At 40.9% G+C, this 23385-nt stretch overlaps 1 protein-coding gene across 3 annotated transcripts in view; it reads left to right on the top strand.

The window, feature by feature from the left end:
- LOC120427827 (dynamin) overlaps positions 1-23385 on the top strand; it is a 143129-nt gene that overhangs the window by 86184 nt on the left and 33560 nt on the right. For 2 of the 3 annotated variants that reach the window (XR_008211904.1, XR_008211905.1), the window contains exon 1: positions 1502-23370. The exons of the other annotated variant lie outside the window; for it this stretch is intronic. The gene's annotated coding sequence lies outside the window, so the exon portion shown is untranslated. Of the gene's footprint in view, positions 1-1501; positions 23371-23385 lie in introns of those variants that run through there. 3 annotated transcript variants of the gene reach the window in all.

The following is a 23385-nucleotide window of genomic DNA, read 5'->3' as shown; positions in this document are numbered from 1 at the left end:
GAATTCCGACGGATTTTCGGAGGTGTTCGCGTGGATTGGGCGTTGTGACATTTTGACGTGAAATCTCGGTCATCAAATAGTGTTTTTGAAGCCAGACTTTGGGTGTTAGTCTGAAAACAATGTTCGTCTCAAAGCGACTGAAAAATTGTAAAATTGCTCGATTTTTTCGAGTTTATTTTGTAAAATTGTGAAACTTGATTCTAAATTTCAAAATTGAGGTGTAAAAAACTGTGCCTGCAGCTGGTGAAAATTTTAGTGTAGGAAGTGAGTGGTGGGGGAGGAGTGGGTTATTGAGAGGGGCATTTTGTGAGCAACGTTTGCTGAGTTGGCAGCTGAATTGTTGAGCGGCTTATTATGAGGGCGGTTCGATAAAGTTTCCGGACTCGGAAAATGTTATTGCAGCAGGTGGATGAAGAAAGAACAAACTCTATTATCAATAAGAAAAGATGATATTTTCGAGGTGCTGGTGCTTTGAGTAATTTTTTTTAATGTGTGTGGCGCAAAGTGTAGTAATAATTTCGGGTGATAATTGAAAGGGTGCACGATGAACTCTGCCCATCAAATAATTAAATACCGATTCGTAGCTGGTTTGACGGACTGCAGAATTGGTAGTTGCGTTGGTGACCTTTAATATCATCGCGCAGCTTGCTATGATGCTCACCCGACTGTGTGCAATGCTGGTTTCGCGAGAGAGCGAAAGTCCTTGCTGGTTTGCCTTTGGCAACATGCGGAACGTGTGGGCCATAGAGCTGGTGGTGTGTGCATTACCACATTAATTAGAGGGAGCAGAGCGGTAAGTATGCAAGAGAGTTTGTGTAATGTATTTCGATTGGTAAGAAAGAGATCATCTATGCTGTTGATTATTGCATTTTGCTCTTAATTTTTTTTCTTTCATCCCTTTTTATTTTTTTTACCCATTTCCATTTTATTGTGTACTTATTAGAGTGTAACAAAAATGACTTTTTTTCGGGCATTCAGAGGTTTGTTCCGGTGGGCATACTGAGCCCAAATCCCAAATATGAGCTTGATTGGACGTAACAGGAGCTGGCGCTCCGCCCTTCAATTTTAAATGGGATTTAACCCGTAAAAAAAGATTTTTTCAAAAATGTCAATTTTTGAGGCATTTTGGCCACTGAAGCGTTTACCAAAAATATCACTGGCGTGTAGGCCAGATCCTTGCGCATCTTTTGGTATATACAACATTTAAGTTTGGAGCACCCTGGAGCTCGGTACAGACCTTCAAAGATTGGCATTTTTTCGAAAAATCGGCCCCGGCAAAAAAGATATGCGTCGCGACTTGCGACGCCCGAGACGCCATTTGATTTTGCTGGGACCGATTTTTCAAAAAAAATGCCAAACTTTGAAGGTCTGTACCGAGCTCCAGGGTGCTCCAAACTTCAATGTTGTATATACCAAAAGATGCGCAAGGATCTGGCCTACACGCCAGTGATGTTTTTGGTAAACGCTTAAGTGGCCAAAATGCCTCAAAAATTGTCATTTTTGAAAAAATCTTTTTTTACGGGTTAAATCCCATTTAAAATTGAAGGGCGGAGCGCCAGCTCCTGTTACGTCCAATCAAGCTCATATTTTGGATTTGGGCTCAGTATGCCCACCGGAACAAACCCCTGAATGCCCGCCAAAAAGTCATTTTTGTTACACTCTAGTACTTATACAAACATACATACAAACATACTTTTATTCATTAAATCAATTGTTTTAATTTTTCAGTTATTGGATCCATCTGGTGCAAAACTGTGAACATAGTTTAGTTTGTGTGCCTGTGTGGATTAATCGGACCGCGCACTGGACTCACAATCCAGAGGTCGCCGGTTCGAATCCCGAGGCAGACGCAAAAATTCTAATTGTTAATATAGGTATTCGGTGCCCTCTCCCCGTGCCATACCTTCACACTTAGGAGACCCGGGAGGCGGAGTCTTGTCGCACAAAGAACGATACACGCCTGGGGATCCGTTGACGAAACTGCAAGGTTTAAGAGGGCCACATTATAAGGTGTTACAGAGAAACCTCTTTTTACGCGGTGGCGTTACGCTTTTTGTTTCGTAGATTTCTCTTAAACCATACAATATTTTTGCAAGCTTCAAAAAGCGTTTTGTAGGTCTGAACAAAACCTGCAAATTGCTTTTAATGTTGCGTCGTTCCAGAGAAATCGACAAATCAGTAAAACGTAACGCACCGCGTAAAAAGAGTTTTCACTGTACATCGATTCCGTTTTTTTTTAGTTTAGTTTAGGTGAACCGTCTGAACAAAAAAAAAAACAGAACTGTACTGCCGCTCAAATCAAGTCCGTCCCATATGTAATTTTGTCTATATTGAGTTAACGAAGCAGATTGGTTCGAAATCATGTATACTACACAGAAAAAAATAATGTAAATTTGGAAGCTGTAATTTTGGAAGGTTGAATATTACCTCTTTTATGATGTAATTTTACCTCAATTTAGACTGAAAAAGTGACATTACACCAGAAAAGTGGTAAAATTACACATTTCCAGAGGTAAAATTACACCTTTTTTCTGACATAAAAGATGTACCCCTTCCCAGATGTAATATTACCATGATTTTTTTTCTATGTATCAGATAAACCAATACACTTTAGTACCTTGTTCCAGAAAACCGTAACACGTCAGCTTGCTGTTACATTTGAACGGACTCGATTAGAGCGGCAGTGTACTAACGTTACTATTTTTGTAATGTCTCGATTTTGGTGTCGCTTATTTCATTTTTTTGTCGTTTTTCAAAGTTAAATTAATTATTCTATTTGAAGCGTTTAAGACTGTCAATTGTTTTGCAATATGCCTATTTTTACATTTATTTGTATTTTAACAATAATTGAAAATTCAAGTTGCCAAATTCGGGACACTTTGTAAATACCAATTAAAACTAGTAAGATTACGATTTTGGAATCAATAAAACATTTCTCTGGTTAGTTTGCAGTGCGTGGTAACAGCCATCGCGATCTTCGAAATTTATTGACTTTTTGACAAAGGACTTTGTCTTAAAGCTCTATCTGCGGTGTCAATGCAAAATTTTTCGAAAATGTAGCGTTACCGTCGCATGCCCTCGGCGTGACATTTTGTTTCTGTTGCGTGGATGCCGTGCCAACTATTTAAGCTAAAAGTTAGCCTCTGGAGGATTTAGTGTACATCAGACTTTCATCAAAGACGGTCCTTACGTTGGGAATTTTATTGCTTACACACAAACGCACACGTTGAAAGAAACAGGTGGTGCACAAACTTGAGAGGAGGTCCAAGAAGTTATTGACGGTTGCCAGAACGGTCACCGGCATACCGAAGTGATTGGGAACAATTTGGTAGGCTATCGGCCACACCCGGAGTGGCCAGTGCCCTTAGGGAAGGTTCTACCGGGGACATTTTGTAACGTTCTGCGTTGATTTGGGAATTTATAGTTTATTTTTTTATTTAATTGGTAGAAATAATGCACATCTTTACCCTACTCATATTCTAAGGTTCGTTTCCAATAAGCGAAAGCTTGTTTCTTGGCTGCAGGGTTATAGTATTAGTAAGTCTTAAATACCATGGGTACGTTCTTGAGTACGTTGGTTGTATTTTTAGTTTGCTATAAAGTATTGCGAGTTTTGCGCGCGGGGTCGTATCTGTAAATACCAAGAGTGTGCATGTGGGTGGTTAGAAAATTTGCAGTTCAAAATATAGGTGGCAGTAAATACTTAGTTTAAAAAAAAATTTAATTATTCTTAACTATTTAATTCCATTGGGTAACACAAATGTCAAAAATCCTCTGAGTCATGACGAAGAGGGTTGCTGGCTAGAAAAGTTTTCCAACTCGTCCATTTCGATTACGGAGCGGCTGGAATAAAGAAGTGCGCGTCGCGAGCAATCTTTATAAAAGTTAATTTTTTCCTTTTTACGTTCAATTTTTCTAAGGTAAAAGTGTATATGGTGCGAGTGCTTTGAAGTGAATTAACTTAAATATTTTCCTATCCATTTTTTGTAGTTCTTTCGAATTTATTGAAACTTAAATAAATTTCGCGTCGAACTTCTTTAGTGAAATAATCTTTCGTAAAATAAAAGGTAAAGTAATTGAATTATATTAGGAGTTGTGGGAGCTAATTAGTTGCATTGGACAGCAGCGTCGTCCCACGGCGCTTTTTATTACGGGCTGGATTTTTCTTCGCGGGGTCTGCGGATTTCGTGCGTCGAGGCGATCAGCTACAAGCGTCGCCATCTTGTCGTTTGGAGGTTAAAGTTCGGATTTTGGGCAAGCTGCCTGGCAGCGCCGCCATCTTGTGCTAGGAGCGATTAAAGGGTCGCAAGCTCGTGTGCCACGTTACGGCCCGCCCATTGGGGTAGCTAAACAGAGGCGAGTGGCAAGTTCGTTAAATTAACCGTAACGAAATTAACGCAGTGGTCGTCAATTGCCACCGTCGTTTAAAGTCACCAAAGAGGTGACAGCCGAGAGCCGGTATTCGCTGTGCGCGCCAATTACGTTCAGTGTTTGCCAGTCCAAGGGGAGGGTTCCCGTGGCCTTTATCGGTTGTGTAGACGGAAACAGTAGTACGTGAAGGCCGGTATTGATACCCCAGCGTCCCTTCCTGCGGAAATAATCCGGATTAGCTCGATTCGTCGTGCGTAGTGCTCTCTGGCCCCGAAACCGGAAGTCTTCCGCCAGCCGCGCCACCCTCTGCACCTTTAATTCGGCCAATTTGCACACGAGCGACCCCCGCGTGTCACCACACCGAACACGCCGGTTATCGGAGCAAACCCAGACGCCATCTTGCGGCCCAAGGCCGAACCGAACGAGTTCGTCGTTTACCAAGCAGCGGACCACTGGGAGGACTACTAAACGCGCCTGTTGCAGCGCGCTGAAGGAACACCACGAAGCGTCGCACACCCCTGGTCGTGCGACATCCACACTGCCAGCAGCGTGTTCATCGGAGCGGCGCCGGCATCGGAGCAACGTGTTCATCGGCGGTGGATTCGCCGCGCTCACGCACACCACCGTAAGCCCGAAAAACCTGCGCAGGTATGTGGGAAAATTTTATCATGGCCATGAGGTTTTTCCCCGGGGGGCTGTCCAATGCTAGGGAGATTGTAGGGGATAGGTTTGTGAGGGATTAAAGAAAGTGAAATGAAAAATCTTTAGTTTTTCTTTGGTTTCGACGGAGTAAAAAGTTTGATGGTTCTTGGAACCAGAAATAAATTCATGCCTTAAATCACTCACACTGTTTTATTATTTACGTTCTTTACGTTCGTTTTTGGATATCCATTCCTTATTTTCCGATTCTCTTTAGCGGTTTGAATGGTTGAAAAGTGTTTCGCTGTGAACCTTCTGGATTCAAATAGTCGATTAAGGCTTTGTTTGCCACACTGTTTATTATCTACCTGATTTCGAGCAACTCTTGGTATTGAACAGATCTGACGTTTCACGCATTTAAACCGTATTAACGACCCTGAAAGAATTAAACCTCATGCTTAGTCGGGCAATTAAAACATGACAAGTGGTCTCTCAACTTGAGAGTGGCGCATAAGCCACTGTGTTACAGGCTTTCCCTAGCTCGGTTGGGTGAACGGTTACATTGGCGCCCAACGCAAAATTGATAAATATCATTTTCGAGATTGCCTTGTCTAAATTGTTTTTTTTCCCTCTGATACTTTACAAGGAAGGGAGAATATATTTTCGAATATTGCGTTTGCATCCTCCATCTATTATTATTATTTTTTTTTTTAATATTTTCGATATTTTTTTTTATTGAACTCAACGTTTTGTATATATATATTTTTTTTCCATATTCTAAATTGGTTGTAGTTTAATATTGAATTGGAGTTTCTTAACTTTCGTTTAGATTTTTAAATTTAAAGTGTCAAAATGGTTCGATTTTACATTTTACCGAATCCTGAATATTTGGAAGAGGAGGAGGTGGATTTCGAGTTGACGATGAAAAGGGAATATGATGCTGATCAAAATTTGAGTGAGAAAAGAAGACTTCTCAGGGCAATTTTCAAGGATGAAAGAAGTAATCCAGCTCCGGTTTATTCTGAGTTCAATATTTTAAAGGAGATCGATATTCTAATTCCACAAATTGGAGATGCTGATAAAAGATTAAGGACAAAATTTGAGTACAGAGACGTGTCACGTTTGCGACACTTTCTGAGAAGGCTGACAGCAGCAACGGCTAATAATGATAGCGAAATTATAAAACGTACGGAAATGTGCAAATTAGTGGAGAACATCTTAAGGGGACATAAACAAAGAGTAACATATGACCCAACTGAATTAGTATCTGAGACCGACAAAGAAAGCAAACATGATGAGGAAGCAGCAAACAAATCATGGAGAAACCCTGATAAGTCTGCGCTAGTTCAAAAGTACAAGACCCCTCAGAAAGGGCTCGATGAAGTCGAGACCGAGTCGGGAGAGGATAGTAAACATAATTATGAGAAAGGAAAACCGAAACTTTTTGGAACAGGGAAGGACAAAACTAACTCAACAGGAACCGGGACCAAACCAAAAAAACCTCTGGTTTCGAAAGATGATTTAGCAGAGTTACTAAAACAATATCTGGATCTAAACTCTACTCAAGGTAGAAATAAAGGAAACAGTTATAAGAAGGAATCTGGAGGTCTTGGGGAATTTCAGGATAGTGAGTCAGGAGTTGTTGGAAAAAATGAAATGTATAAAAATAACCAGGGGGAAAAAGGTACACGGAATCGCTCCAGATTTTGTTGGTCTTCGGAGGACTCTTTACCAGATCGACGGGATAGGCACGGAGGTAAAAACCGAAACCACTCGATAGACTCTTTACCAGATCGACGGGATAGGCACGGAGGTAAAAACCGAAACCACTCGATAGATTCGTCGCCAGATCGACGGGAACGGCACGGAGGTACAAACCGAAACCGCTCGATAGATTCGTCGCCAGATCGACGGGATAGGCACGTAGGCAAATACCGAAACCGCTCGAAAGATGCTTCACCAGCTCGACGGGGTCGGCATAACCATAGGCACAGAGACCAAAATTCATTTGAGGAATCTTCAACCGATCGACAGAGGCGACACAGGGAGAGAAATAGAAATAGAAACCTCAGACGGAACAGATCTTCACCGAACAGTAGTGATTCAGGGGAGGGATATCCAGAGTCAGGACATCGAAGACGTCAGTATAGCAGAGAGCGGTACCCAAGAGGAGGAAACCGACACTCCAGGGTTGAGCACTGGGACATCAGCTTCAGTGGAGATGTCAAATCGCTCCAAGTTGAAGATTTTTTAACAAGAATTCGAAAATTAGCTAGACATGAACAGGTAGGACAGCACGAACTATTGAATAAAATTCATTACAAACTGAAAGGGGAAGCTAATGATTGGTGGTTCACCCGAGAGCATAGATGTACGACATGGGACAGATTTGAGAGGGAAATTAGGTTCCGTTTTGGAAATCCGAATAGGGAGCGAGGAATACGTGCGCAACTTAAAGATCTAGAGCAAAAGAGGGGTGAAAAATTTGTTGCTTATGTCAACGAGGTAGAAAGATTAAATCAGTGTCTTAAACACCCACTTTCTGAACGGGAAATTTTTGAGTTGGTATGGGATAAAATGCGACCCCATTACAGGTCCAAACTTGTAACTGTAACGGTGAACAACCTAGATGAGTTATTAGCGGTTAACCGCAGAATCGACGCAACTGACCCAACGTTGTACAGGTCGGGAGGACACTCAAGAAATGAAATTCAGCATGTAAGAGGTCAGGATGGTTTTGAAGACGAGTACTCGTCAGAAGAAGAAGCTTCAGTAAACGCAGTTCAGCGGAAGTTCAAAGATGATAGGAAACCCTCAAAACCAAACGGACAATCGGTTGAGTCGCGAAGTGCACAGGTAACTGAAGATCCAGAGATTTTGTGCTGGAATTGTCGAAAAATGGGTCATCATTGGAGAACATGCAGGGAAACTAAACTAGTGTTTTGTTACGCGTGTGGAAATATTGGACGTACCACTCGAACGTGTGAAATGAACCACCCTATTCAACAGGTGCAAGCACGCACCCAGAATAGCTCAGGTAATCATCAGCAATCGTTAAACTAGAGGCGGAATGTTCTTCGGGGAACCCACTCATTCCGCTTAAGAAAGAGGTTCCTCCAAACCCGAATATAGAAGAGACACAATTTCAAAAATTTAAGCAGGTTTTGACTATCAGAGTTGATCCAAATTTAAGTCCAAAAATTAAGGTTTCCATTTTTGATAGCGATATTATCGCTTTGTTGGATTCGGGAGCTAATATAAGTGTCCTAAATTCAACTAAATTTTTACGAAAACATGGTCTTAAACTGTTTAAAGCAAGTGTTTCAATTTGCACAGCAGACAACACGGAACACGAATGCTTAGGATACGCCAACATCCCCTATACATTTGCGGGGGTGACTAGGGTAATTCCAACTATTATTGTGCCACAACTTTCTAAGCCACTGATTCTAGGAATGGATTTTTGGAACGCTTTTCAGATTCGCCCAATGATCCAAGGAGAGGGTAGAATGACCGATATTGACCTTTTAGATGTTAATGGTGAACCAATTGGGAATTTAACGACGGAAGAATTGTTGGTAGATCAATATATCAACAGGGAAAATGAGATTAATTTAACTGTTTGTGCACTAGAATTGACTGAACAAGAACAATTTTTCCATCGTGCTCAACCAGAAGAAGATGAGTCACTCGACGTGCCTTCCCTGGAACTTCCAAACAATCCGGAAGAGGCCATTGAAAATATAGAAACTGAACACGAACTAACTTCTCCAGAAAGAGAAAAGTTAACGGAAACTTTAAAACATTTTCAGTGGACTAGCGAATCTAAACTTGGTAGAACCACTCTAATTGAACACGAAATCGAAATAATGGAAGGGGCAAAAATGAGAGATTTACCTATGTACAAATATTCACCAAGCATGTGGGAGAAAATTGAAAAAGAATTAGAAAGATACGAACAATTAGACGTTATTGAGGAATGCACCAGTGAATCAGCTAGTCCTTTAGTACCAGTAAAGAAATCCAACGGTAAACTACGCGTTTGTCTTGATTCAAGAAGAATAAATTCCATTACTAAAAAAGATGCATATCCTATGCGAAACATGAATGAAATTTTCCACAGACTGCAGAAGGCCAAATATTTTAGCATAATCGATTTAAAAGATGCATATTTTCAAATCCCCTTAAAGGAATCTTCAAGAAATTTGACAGCTTTTAGAACCCCAAAGGGCCTATTTCGATTTAAAGTAGTCCCCTTCGGTCTCAAAAATGCTCCATTCACTATGAGTAGGTTAATGAATAAAGCAATTGGGTTCGATTTAGAGCCGTACGTGTTCATCTACCTAGATGACGTGGTGGTGGCAACTGAATCGTTAGAAGAACATTTTAGGCTCTTGAGAGAGGTCGCCGAAAGATTGAAGAAAGCTAATTTAACAATCTCAGTCGAGAAGAGTAGATTTTGTCGAAATCAAGTTAGATATTTAGGGTATTTATTGACAGAAAATGGCTTAGCCATTGACAGCAGCAAACTAGAACCGATTCTCAACTACTCTCGTCCAAAGTGCATCAGAGATGTAAGAAGATTGATGGGTTTAATGGGTTTTTACCAAAAATTTATCAAAAACTACAGTCACGTGACAGCACCTATTACTGATCTTCTAAAAAAGGAAAAAAAGTTCAAGTGGACAGAAGCAGCAGAAAGTGCACTAGAAGAACTTAAGTCGGTCCTAACTTCGTCGCCCGTACTCGCGAACCCGATTTACAATCGTCCATTCATAATTGAAACCGATGCATCCGAACTCGCAGTCGGCGCAGCATTGTTACAAGATTTTCCAGATGGGAGAAGAATAATTGCGTATTATAGTAAAAAACTTTCAAGTACCCAACGTAAATACGCGGCCACAGAAAAAGAGTGTCTAGCGGTAGTCCTAGCAGTAGAGAATTTCAGACATTATGTTGAGGGAACAACGTTTGCTGTAATTACCGACGCGAAAAGCATTACATGGTTATTTTCAATCTCCGCCACGAACGGAAACTCGCGATTACTGCGCTGGGCACTGAAACTTCAGTCCTACGATTTCTCAATTCAATATAGAAAAGGAAAAGATAACATATTAGCGGATTGTTTATCTAGAATAGAAACACTTCAAACGGTAGACAACGACTACGCCGAGTTGCGCGACAGGATTAGAAAAAATAGCAACAAATTTTCCGACTTTAAGGTGGCAGGCAATAAAATTTTCAAATACGTCCACGATTCGAACACCGTTCAGGATAAACGTTTTCTCTGGAAGTACTATCCTCAGATGAGCGAAAGAAGTGATTTGATTAGGGTAGCCCACGAACCAGGTCACTTAGGATACGAAAAAACCATCGCGAAGCTAAGAGAACGTTATTTTTGGCCCAAAATGGCTCAGGAAACCAAAGTTTACTGCAAATCCTGTTTACCGTGTAAAACGTCCAAAAGTACCAACATAAATACCACCCCACCGATGGGTTCTCAAAAACAGAATTGTGATTATCCATGGCAATTTATTACATTAGACTACTTAGGCCCGTTTCCACCTTCGGGCAAAGCTAGGAGCACTTGCCTTTTAGTAGTAACAGATGTTTTTACAAAATTTGTACTAATACAACCATTTAGGAGAGCGACGGCGAGTACGCTAGTTCATTTTCTAGAACAATCAATTTTTCTATTATTTGGCGTACCGGAAATAATTCTATCTGACAACGGAAGTCAGTTCACTTCTAAAATGTTTGCAGACTTGTTAAAACACTATGGAATCAACCATTGGCTCACCCCGTCATACCACCCCCAAGTTAATAACTCAGAGAGGGCAAACAGGGTGATCACCACAGCGATTAGGGCAACGATCAAATCGAATCATAAAACATGGGCGGATAACATACAAAACATAGCAAACGCGATTAGGAATGCAACTCACGATTCAACTAAATATACACCTTACTTTCTCACGTTTGGCCGAAATATGATTTCTGACGGTCGAGAATACGACATGATAAGGGAAACTAACGCTCAGAGTCAAGAAATGGAAATAAACGACGAAGAAAGAAAGAAATTGTATGAACAAGTAAGAATGAACCTCAAAAACGCGTACACAAAACAAGCAAAATATTACAATTTACGTTCCAACGTAAAAGCACCGAAATATCAAGTAGGTGAAAAGGTCCTCAAGAAAAGTACATTCTTGTCTGATAAGGGGAAAGACTTTTGCGCGAAGCTCGCACCCAAGTACACGGAAGCGATTGTCAGCAAAGTGTTAGGGGATAGCTACCAATTAGAGGATTTATCAGGGAAATCGATCGGTATTTTCCATGCCTCGTTTCTCAAAAAGTTCTAACCTTAGGGTGGACCAGCTATGACATCTTCTTTTAGAATTTTACAACGGCTTTGCCTAAAAAAAAAACGTCTAGGTACCACCCTAGTAACGGTAAACATAACAACGTTGATGTGCATGCATTGACAAACACTTTATTCTGTAATTAAACAACATAAACATAACTCACTGTATTTTTTTTCCATTGTAAATATTTTCTATTCTGATTTTTCGTGCGTTGTCACTTTTCATTGATTATTTTGTAGATTGTAATTTGTAGCATAAGTATGTAGGCTCCATTCTTGTTTACAGCAGCATAAATTCCCATTGTTGTTGGCCAGTTGAGTCGTAGCAACGTAGATGATTTTCTTTTGCGGTTCTCTGATATTTTTTTTGTTAATTTTTCCTAGAAATAAGTAGAAAACGGTTAGAATAATGAATTTTGTGTAGAATTACCAAATACTCTCCAGATTTAGGCCACTAGTTTGCAGTTTTTCCGTTTTCCGAGATTTTTCACGTGAATTCATAAATTCCTTCCCACGTTTGTTTTGTTTCGAAATCTGTCAGCGACGCTGTCAAAGCTTTGCAGGGTTGCTTTTAATGCTGTCAGTTGAATGTTGCAGTATGGTGTTGCGCGACTGTCGCACAAGTTTTAATTTATAGCAACCAAATTTCTATAGATGTGTCAAACTGACGGTTGATGTTTAGATTTTTGGAAGCTGTAAAATTAACCAAAGTTTACGAAAGTGCCGAAAGTCAATCAAGAAGTCAATATTTGGATTGATGTTGTTGATTTGAAGCAAAATTTTAAGTGAATACATGAGTTTACGAGTTGTCGGGACATTTCCGATATGGTAGACGCGGTACAAGCTTTGTTTACGTTTTGAGTTGAGAGGTGGTTTTGATATTCTGCGTTCTATGCTGCGATTGGGAAAGGCCCAATAATATAGACAAGCAGTTATTTTTGATTTTGTTGTTGTTTTTAAGAAACCCTTGCAGGATTTGATGACGGATGCAAACACAATTTCTTTCACTACTACATGGTTTGAACTTTTTTTCTTTAGTATTTGTTATAAAAGTTAAACAATTGTAAATATGTTTACTTATAGTTAGTTGTTTATTTCTTAATGGAGTTATTTTTTAGTTTATATTTGGGTTATGAAAATTTGATCAATTTTCATTGATCAAATTTTCATAAAATTGCGTGGTGTGATGTAACGTTCTGCGTTGATTTGGGAATTTATAGTTTATTTTTTTATTTAATTGGTAGAAATAATGCACATCTTTACCCTACTCATATTCTAAGGTTCGTTTCCAATAAGCGAAAGCTTGTTTCTTGGCTGCAGGGTTATAGTATTAGTAAGTCTTAAATACCATGGGTACGTTCTTGAGTACGTTGGTTGTATTTTTAGTTTGCTATAAAGTATTGCGAGTTTTGCGTGCGGGGTCGTATCTGTAAATACCAAGAGTGTGCATGTGGGTGGTTAGAAAATTTGCAGTTCAAAATATAGGTGGCAGTAAATAATTAGTTTAAAAAAAATTGAATTATTCTTAACTATTTAATTCCATTGGGTAACACAAATGTCAAAAATCCTCTGAGTCATGACGAAGAGGGTTGCTGGCTAGAAAAGTTTTCCAACTCGTCCATTTCGATTACGGAGCGGCTGGAATAAAGAAGTGCGCGTCGCGAGCAATCTTTATAAAAGTTAATTTTTTCCTTTTTACGTTCAATTTTTCTAAGGTAAAAGTGTATATGGTGCGAGTGCTTTGAAGTGAATTAACTTAAATATTTTCCTATCCATTTTTTGTAGTTCTTTCGAATTTATTGAAACTTAAATAAATTTCGCGTCGAACTTCTTTAGTGAAATAATCTTTCGTAAAATAAAAGGTAAAGTAATTGAATTATATTAGGAGTTGTGGGAGCTAATTAGTTGCATTGGACAGCAGCGTCGTCCCACGGCGCTTTTTATTACGGGCTGGATTTTTCTTCGCGGGGTCTGCGGATTTCGTGCGTCGAGGCGATCAGCTACAAGCGTCGCCATCTTGTCGTTTGGAGGTTAAAGTTCGGATTTTGGGCAAGCTGCCTGGCAGCGCCGCCATCTTGTGCTAGGAGCGATTAAAGGGTCGCAAGCTCGTGTGCCACGTTACGGCCCGCCCATTGGGGTAGCTAAACAGAGGCGAGTGGCAAGTTCGTTAAATTAACCGTAACGAAATTAACGCAGTGGTCGTCAATTGCCACCGTCGTTTAAAGTCACCAAAGAGGTGACAGCCGAGAGCCGGTATTCGCTGTGCGCGCCAATTACGTTCAGTGTTTGCCAGTCCAAGGGGAGGGTTCCCGTGGCCTTTATCGGTTGTGTAGACGGAAACAGTAGTACGTGAAGGCCGGTATTGATACCCCAGCGTCCCTTCCTGCGGAAATAATCCGGATTAGCTCGATTCGTCGTGCGTAGTGCTCTCTGGCCCCGAAACCGGAAGTCTTCCGCCAGCCGCGCCACCCTCTGCACCTTTAATTCGGCCAATTTGCACACGAGCGACCCCCGCGTGTCACCACACCGAACACGCCGGTTATCGGAGCAAACCCAGACGCCATCTTGCGGCCCAAGGCCGAACCGAACGAGTTCGTCGTTTACCAAGCAGCGGACCACTGGGAGGACTACTAAACGCGCCTGTTGCAGCGCGCTGAAGGAACACCACGAAGCGTCGCACACCCCTGGTCGTGCGACATCCACACTGCCAGCAGCGTGTTCATCGGAGCGGCGCCGGCATCGGAGCAACGTGTTCATCGGCGGCGGATTCGCCGCGCTCACGCACACCACCGTAAGCCCGAAAAACCTGCGCAGGTATGTGGGAAAATTTTATCATGGCCATGAGGTTTTTCCCCGGGGGGCTGTCCAATGCTAGGGAGATTGTAGGGGATAGGTTTGTGAGGGATTAAAGAAAGTGAAATGAAAAATCTTTAGTTTTTCTTTGGTTTCGACGGAGTAAAAAGTTTGATGGTTCTTGGAACCAGAAATAAATTCATGCCTTAAATCACTCACACTGTTTTATTATTTACGTTCTTTACGTTCGTTTTTGGATATCCATTCCTTATTTTCCGATTCTCTTTAGCGGTTTGAATGGTTGAAAAGTGTTTCGCTGTGAACCTTCTGGATTCAAATAGTCGATTAAGGCTTTGTTTGCCACACTGTTTATTATCTACCTGATTTCGAGCAACTCTTGGTATTGAACAGATCTGACGTTTCGCGCATTTAAACCGTATTAACGACCCTGAAAGAATTAAACCTCATGCTTAGTCGGGCAATTAAAACATGACAAGTGGTCTCTCAACTTGAGAGTGGCGCATAAGCCACTGTGTTACAGGCTTTCCCTAGCTCGGTTTGGTGAACGGTTACAATTTACGCCATACGCCTTGGGGCAATCAAAAATCAAATCAAATTATTCGCTCTACAGCATTGCCTTGGCGTTCTCGATTGCGAGATTCCTACTCAAAACTAGGTGTTCGAAGGCTTGATTGTTGAGGCAATTGCAAACCTCTTTTTACACCTTAGCTTCCATCCATCCCGGGATTCGAACTGACGACCTTTGGATTGTTAGTCCAACTGCCTACCAGCGACTCCACCGAGACAGGACCCAGGGAGACGACTCCTACACCTGGACTGAGCTAACGACCTAACCTTTTTAGGTTAGTCCGGGGCCAACATTCACTTCCCGTCCGACGGAAGGCGTGATCAGACAAATCTCGTCTCGAAAAATGCCACCGGGACCGTCTGGGATCGAACCCAGGCCGACTGGGTGAGAGGCAATCACGCTTACCCCTACACCACGGTCCCGGCACTTACTTGGGGCAATATGGGTATCAAAATTCATGGTTTTTGATACTGGTAATGAAAATGACCATTTTGGCAGGATTGGCCACACCCGGAGTGGCCATTGCCCTGGGAAAGGTTCTTCCTGGAGGACATTTACGGAACCATACAAATTGGGGCAATATGGGTATCAAAATTCATGGTTTTTGATACTGGTAATGAAAATGGCTATTTTGGCAGGATTGGCCACACCCGGAGTGGCCATTGCCCTGGGGAAGGTTCTTCCTGGAGGACATTTACGGAACCATACAAATTTGGGCAATATGGGTATCAAAATTCATGGTTTTTGATACTGGTGATGAAAATGGCTATTTTGGCAGGATTGGCCACACCCGGAGTGGCCATTGCCCTGCGGAAGGTTCTACCGGGAGGACATTTACGGAACCATACAAATTTGGGCAATATGGGTATCAAAATTCATGGTTTTTGATACTGGTAATGAAAATGGCTATTTTGGCAGGATTGGTCACACCCGGAGTGGCCATTGCCCCGGGGAAGGTTCTCCCGGGAGGGCATTTACGGAACCATACAAATTTGGGCAATATGAGTATCAAAATTCATGGTTTTTGATACTGGTGATGAAAATGGCCATTTTGGCAGGATTGGTTATACCCGGAGTGACCATTGCCCTGAGGGAAGGTTCTACCGGGGACATTTATCGAATCATACGACTTGGGGCAATATGAGTGTCAAAATTCATGGTTTTTGATACTGGTAATGAAAATGGCCATTTTGGCAGGATTGGCCACACCCGGAGTGGCCATTGCCATGGAGAAGGTTCTACCGGGAGGACATTTACGGACCCATACAAATTGGGGCAATATGGGTATCAAAATTCATGGTTTTTGATACTGGTAATGAAAATGGCCATTTTGGCAGGATTGGCCACACCCGGAGTGGCCATTGCCCTGAGGGAAGGTTTTACCGGGAGGACATTTACGGAACCATACAAATTGGGGCAATATGGGTATCAAAATTCATGGCAGTGCGTGGCCGAATGGTTACGCTGTCCGCTTTGTAAGCGGATGATTCTGGGTTCGATTCCCATCTGCTCTAACCTTCCATCGGATGAGGAAGTAAAATGTCGGTCCCGGCCTTGGATGTTAGGCCGTTAAGTCATTCCAAGTGTAGGAGTCGTCTCCATGCCATAAGTACAAACAACACACCAAACCAAGCCTACTCCGGTAGAATCGCTGGCGGCGGTTGGACTCGCAATCCAAAGGTCGTCAGTTCAAACACTGCACAGTGGTCCAGATCGCAAAATTAAGTGGAAAATGGATTTTCCGTAAATTGATGAAGTTTTGGAGCATTGGTGTCTTCAGAAGAGTTGTTGCATATGGAAAGGGGCAACTTTTGATTTGGTTGGAAATTAGGGTGGTTCACTATTAGGGCGATTTTGAAAATCTAACTTTTCAGGAATATTTTTGGGAATTTTTTTGTCTTCTAGAAAGTTGTTGGGCTTGCCAATTCAAGCAACTTTGTCGAAGACACCAAAATTTTATCTCGTAATCTACGCCTTCTACGACCAAATTTATAGAAAGCATCTGAGCAAACCTTCAAAAATCAGTTTTTTGAACGTGGCAATTCAGGGTTAAGTTTTAGAGAAAAGTGGTATTCGGGGCAATTTTAGAGCATATTTTGGTCATATTTTGGGTTTAAAAGGAAACCCAAAATATGACCAAAAATCGATTTTTTGACACTTTGGGTCAATTCTGAGGGCAGATTCAGATTCAGCGGGCAAAATTACATGGAAAAACATATATTTGGACAATTTTCGAAATTCGTTAGGGTGGTCCCATAAGGTTTTCCCTTGAAAATTAGACTTTTTCAAATGAAGATATCACGAGTTTAAATAAAAACACCCCTGAGATTTTTTCAGCGTTTGTAGTGCTGAATCTCCTCATTCAAATGCATCCTGGAGCTTAAGATTTGGCTTGCGCCTTTTCGAGATATTTAAGTTACCTTTAAATCGCTGTAACTTTTGACCCTTAAGTCCAAATTGACTTGTCAAATAATAAAAATGTTTGTTTTTTAGAGCTCTAAAAGTGCCCCGAATACCACATTTCTCTTAAACTTAACCCTGAATTGCCACGTTCAAAAAACTGATTTTTGACGAGGGGGACGTCACTCCTGCGTTCACCGAGCGATAAAGCTCCCCTTTTAAACCTTTGCAGCGCTAACATTTGCTTTTCCGCTTTAACTTGCTTTAACTCGCGTTAACCGCGATAACTTGCTTTTTGGCTTACCTTTTGTTGCGATCACGCTTCAAACTGCTCGATTTTTTTGACAGCGAGAACTGTCAAAAGCAAATGACATTTCTCGTTGTCAAACCATTCGAGCAGTGTATTTTGCTTTCTTCTTGAAAGAAAAGTGTCAGGGACAAATCTTCCGCCGGAACCGTATCCGGCGCTTGTGACGGTTTTGAGTTCCAGGGACTTCAGACGCACGGTCGGCTGGAGGTACTCAAAATCAAGTTCAAATTGATTTTAAGTGGATTTTTCACTCAAACGACAGTTCAAAAGCTGAACTGTCGTTTGAGTAGTTTGGACTTGCGATTAAAATGTCAAGTTGGTGCTTGCAGTTTGCACTGAGCATTGAACGTTTCTTCAAAGTGGAGGTAAGTATTGCTCGAATGCCGTTTTTCACTGTCCCGGAACAGTTCGGGAAGGTTGATGGACCACTTTCGCAGCTGGCAATCCAGTTTTCCTTTTGCCGGCAAAGTTGTCTTTTTTATGTTGAGCCCTTCCGGATTGTCCGGAAGATGCAAACGTGGTTCCGGGAATCATTTGTTTCTTTGTTTTTGGACCTTCCGGAAAGTCCGGCAGGTGGAAAGAACTTTGGAGGAGAAATTTGTTTCTTTGTTTTTGGACCTTCCGGAAGGTGCATAGAACGTTTGAGGAGGAATTTGTTTCACTGTTTGTGTTCCCTCCGGATTATTCCGAAGATGCTAACAAGGTTAAAGGAGACATTTGTTTCTTTGTTTATGGACCTTCCGGACAGTCCGGAAGGTGCAAAACTTGTTGGAGAAGGAATGTATTTTCTATGATTTTGCATCTTCCAGACGATCCGGATAGTGCAAAATAGTGCGTCCATCCCGGGAATTCCCGGGACAAAAATCCCGGGATTTTTCCAAAACCGGGAATTCCCGAATCCCGGGATTTTCTATAATTTGTCCCGGGAATTCCCGAAATTGAAAAAAATATCATATTTTGGTCTGGAAATTCAGATTTGGTTTTGAAAATAGTAGAACAATAAAATGAATTAAAATTTGTATTCAGCAAATCTCAGATTTTTAGGAAAAAATATTATAATTTTAATTAACAGGTCCGCAAAATGCCTAGTGCTTATTTTTTTTCTCTTGTATTTTTTTTAAAGACTGGATTTATTTACGTATATTTTCGATTTTAAATTTGAAAGAAAAACAATCTCATATCAAATGATTTATTATCAAACACCGCCATCTAGGGCAAATAAGTACAAATGTTACAACACGGAAAGGGGATCGATCGCCAAACCAGCGACCGATTTTTGCTGGGTTGGTTTTGCTGATATCAGCGAAATTTTTCTCTAAACCAGCGAAATTTTTCGCTGAAAAAGGTGGATGCGCGAAATCAAATCCAGCAACTTGGTTTCGCTAGTTTGTTATTTCCGAAACGGTTTCTTTTCCAGCGAAAGTTTTCGCTGGTTTGATACACATCCTTCCGACAGCCGTCATAAATGTTTGTTATTGTTCACGTTTGGAAGCGATTTGTGGCAATCGAATTGCTTTAGGGGTTTTTTCAAAACAAAAAAGCATGAAAAAGTTCTGCATCAAGTGTTCAGCATTAAAATACATACTCAACATGTGATGGTTCTTTTCAATGAAAAGAAGCACGTTTCCATAAAGTTCTCGCAGCAGAAAAATACGGTGCAGTGAAGCTGGAGATGTATTTGTACTGCTGCATAGATGAGTGCACAAATTGTCGCAGGTGGCAGCAAGAATCGTAGGCGAGGAACTTGACCATGGCCGCGGAACAGTTTGTGCTGTGGCAAGTAAGTACAACGAGGAACTTGACCATGGCCGCGGAACAGTTTGTGCTGTGGCAAGTAAGTACAACCTGGCTGGACTTTCTTTTAATTCTGCTTCCGTTACTGCGAAATCTTTTCTGACGATTGTTCCATCCGTAAACCTCCGTCAACCGGAACGGAACTTTAAGATTTTTAGGTCGGTAACCGGTCACGCGCTGGAAAAAATCAACATTTGTTCAAAACTGTGTCTTTCTTTACACCACCTACACAGAAAAAAAAGTGTAAATTTACCCAGCACTGAAACCATGTTTTGCACGTAAACATGCTCAATGTAAATTTGAAATTTAATGTAAAGGGTTGTATTGCATTTAAAGTGCCCTGATGTAATATGAGATTCAATGTAATGTGTGAATCTCATTTAAATCAAACTTTCATTTCGGGAAACATAGAAATTTGAAAATATGAAAGGCATGTAAATGTATTTCCGATGTAAAATTTTCGGAATGTAAACTCAAAAAGCGTTTAAATTTTGATTATTTTGCGAATGACAGCTGTTGTTGTTGTTGTTAATTCATTTATTTCTGGCAGCTTTAACCTTCTTGGGCGAATGACAGCTGACCAAAACAAATCACTCTAATTGTTGTTATTGTTTGGCGCGGACTCAAGTGGAAGTGTTTTTCTTTCAATTACTATGTAAAAGCTATACTTTTGTGGAAAAGCCTATTTCGATGTTGTTACTGGTTGTGTTTCTTGCAAATATTATCGAATAACAAGGAATGTTACAGCTGCCCTTCGAAGAAGGTTCTGGAAGCAGTTTACTGTAAAGTTATACATCTGAAGGGCATGTTTAGATGCAAATTAGTAACATTTTGAACATTGACAAATAAATCGCTATAATTAAAGGTAAGTTGTCAACTAAAAGTTGATTTGTTGCATAATAATATATTGTTAAATAGCTATTCGAAGGTGTGCCAGGTTTAACGTCCAAAAGTTTTTTGCTAGCTGATATCTGTGCTGGTGTTTTCCTTGGCCAGATTTTGAATCCTTTTTCCCGCTTCCGGCGGTTCTTGCAAAATTGCATCGACTTGTTGGCATTAGGATGGAGAAAGGTTCGTTTAACCGGAACCGACGAGGTCAACTTACCACAGCACGATTTGCTGAGAGAGGGATGAGGCGGCTAATTTTCGTCAAATCCTTCTCCGGGGACGTATTTGATTCGTCAGATTAACATCCATTTCCATAGTCGATGTAGAAGCGATTTACGTCAATTTCTCGAAATAAGATAGTTGCTGAATAAAAAAGTTTGAGGTCAAGTTTATGCGTTAACGGTACACATCAACCATAGCTTTTGCACCCAGATATCGGTTACAGACATTTTAGTATCTTCAAAAGTACGGGAACTATCGATTTGATTTTTTATTCATCCCCTAAACTACTGTCTTCAAAGTTATTTGCAATAAAGTTTGACTATTTTGACAATCCGATTCTTTCAGGATTGGGTCCGTAAGTTTGACAAATTTGGAATAAGAAGACAACAACTTCCTCGGTTGCTGTGTACCCTTAAGGAATATTTTTCTTTTTGGTTCACTTTTTACATACTTTTTAAGCTCAAAAATGAGAAAAAGAAACACAAATTAAAATATACCTAGATTGCAGAAGGAACTTTTTTGTTTACAACGTTTCAAACACTCAAAATAATCCACACGTTGATGCTACCTGAAAAATCACGTAACCCCGATTTTCCCCTCGCTAGGCTCGTTTTACGTGACACACGTAAAAATAATGTGAAAGTGTACTGGCAAAAAAAAATTTTCACGTTGATGTTACGTGAAAAGCCTTATGGTATTTTTCCACTAGGGTTTTCCTTGTAGTTTTTATGTTTTTTGAAATGTAACTTCAACGGAACTCGAATGCATCATTCGACGAAATTTCTACGTGATTATTTTAGTATGAAAATTGATGGCGTCCGGCGAAGACTGGCTGCCGAACTTGTTCTCGCAAAATTTCATCAAAAATAGAACAGAAGGTAAGTTTAATTAAGTTTGAATGATTTTATTTATAAATAATTATTTATTTATTTTTTTGCAGCGGCCGAACTCTGAAAGCAGCACACATTTACCGGTGGCCACTCGGATTCTTGCCAGTTCTAATATAAGCGGTTGGTCGTGGTGATCGACGCAACCGAGCATGTCACGGACATTGCGGACACTTGCCGGGGTGCTCCGGAAGAGTGCGATGTTTATTTGCGGCCATCTTCTCGTCGGCCTTGGCCTTGGTGCCCTCGCCAAAGTTGTTCGAAGCAACAAGCTGTATCCGGCAAGATCAACGAACCCGTGCAAGGAATTTGAGAGCTGAACCAATCATCTTTAACATCTTTCTGGCCACGCCAATCGGAAACTTTGCCTAGTTGCTTACAAAGAACCCCCCCTGGTGATGTGCAGCCACGTTAACGTGGCACGGACAGAAGTACCGCAACTAACGACAATGACTTTGAAACGGGTTCCCGTGCGGCCACGAAGTGCAGCGGAAACAGAAAGCTACGCACGAACGTCTTCCTGCTCGGTTTCATGAGAGACTGGGCCATTTTTTACCATGTTAGCAAAGGAAAATTGAATAAAACTATGTTTTGAATTTGAATTAGATCTGCATTTCTTGATTTTTTTCTTTTTGATAAAAAAAAAATATCTGAAATTAGACCATATTAGTACTAGAAGGATCCTTTAATGTTTACTACAACAAACATGTAGAAATCATCAATTGATTCATTTAGCTTTTACGTGTGAAGCACGTAGAAACGACGTGAAATGATCTGGCCAAGCAAATTCCGTTTCTACTAGGGCCGCCTAGTAGAAGTTACGTGAAAACTTTAGTGGAAAAATACCACATAGCTTTTCACGTAACTTCAACGTGAATATTTTTTTGAGTGAACGCAAAATTCGTAATCAGAACGTCAAATCATTAGGAGTGTTGTCACACGAATATCTTCAAATACTGAGAATTCGGGTTTATTCAGGTCCCTGTGATGGCGGCCATTTTCTTGAAACCAAAACATCTGACGCCGACGAGAAGATAAAGAAGAAAACAAAACAAAACACATCTGTCAAATTCATTAAATTGCATCAACAAACCGAACCGCGTGTTTCGATCCACTCTGATTTTTGTTTAAATGACAACATATCATGGATTCCGCCTAAAAAGGGTTTAATTTCATGTACGGGTTCCGAGAAATTCCTTCCGGCAAGCTTATTGTTAGCAGGAAGCGGAACCGCGGAAGCTCCCTCCACTGACAACGATAACCAGATCAAACCAGGCCATTCCGGTGCAAACAACCGTCATCAGCCCAGCCAGTTGTGCAGATCGGGCAGGTTGTGTTTTTAAATATATTTCGGCTTCAAAAAACCATTCGGGGTGCTCCTTCTTGAACGAACCCCCGTTATTTTCCGGATAGTTAGCTAGACCACGACGAACATTTGGTGGTAGCTTTGACACTTCCGACACTCAATGATGAACACTTTTTTTTTTCACGCCACGCTGCTGCAAAGAATTTCACATTTTAAAAGGTTTGACCGTTTTAACGTTTCTAGATGTAAACAGTAGGCCGTCACCTACCAATACATCAGCAGCTGATTTCAGATAGGGGCTACTCACAAACACTAATGCGTGGGTTTGTTTTCAGACAGGGGCTACTCACTAATACTGTTGCAAGATTATGGTGATGGCCGAGTAGAGTATCCCTTTACTCTGACACCACCCCCCTGGGTTTATTACAACAGCGATAAGCAGAGTACTCTAATTTACGTTAACTATAGCTTTATGTAAAAGTGTGTATTATGGAACGGATAATTACCATTGTTATCATTACAGATTGTCAAGGGAAACAAATTGGTCGATGCAAAATAAATCGGCACTGGCAACGTATGTTTTTCGCTTGCAACACTGCCAGTTTTGCTGGACGTAAAAGGCGGTTGGTGACTAGCGCGTTTTAACTATCAATTATTGGTCAATCTGTTTCCCTTGACAATCTGGAGTTATCATTACTTTTAAAATTACACTGACGTCATCCGTAACCACGATTTTTTTTTAATTTAAGGCTCACACAAAATCCAAACTGTAGAACAGTAGCTGGGCTCCCCTTTCAAAATTTTCAGGTATTGTAAAATAGT

The sequence above is a fragment of the Culex pipiens genome, chromosome 1 (assembly GCF_016801865.2).
Source record: "Culex pipiens pallens isolate TS chromosome 1, TS_CPP_V2, whole genome shotgun sequence".
Classification (NCBI taxonomy): Eukaryota; Metazoa; Arthropoda; class Insecta; order Diptera; family Culicidae; genus Culex; species Culex pipiens.
This window is presented reverse-complemented; position numbering and strand designations above follow the sequence as displayed.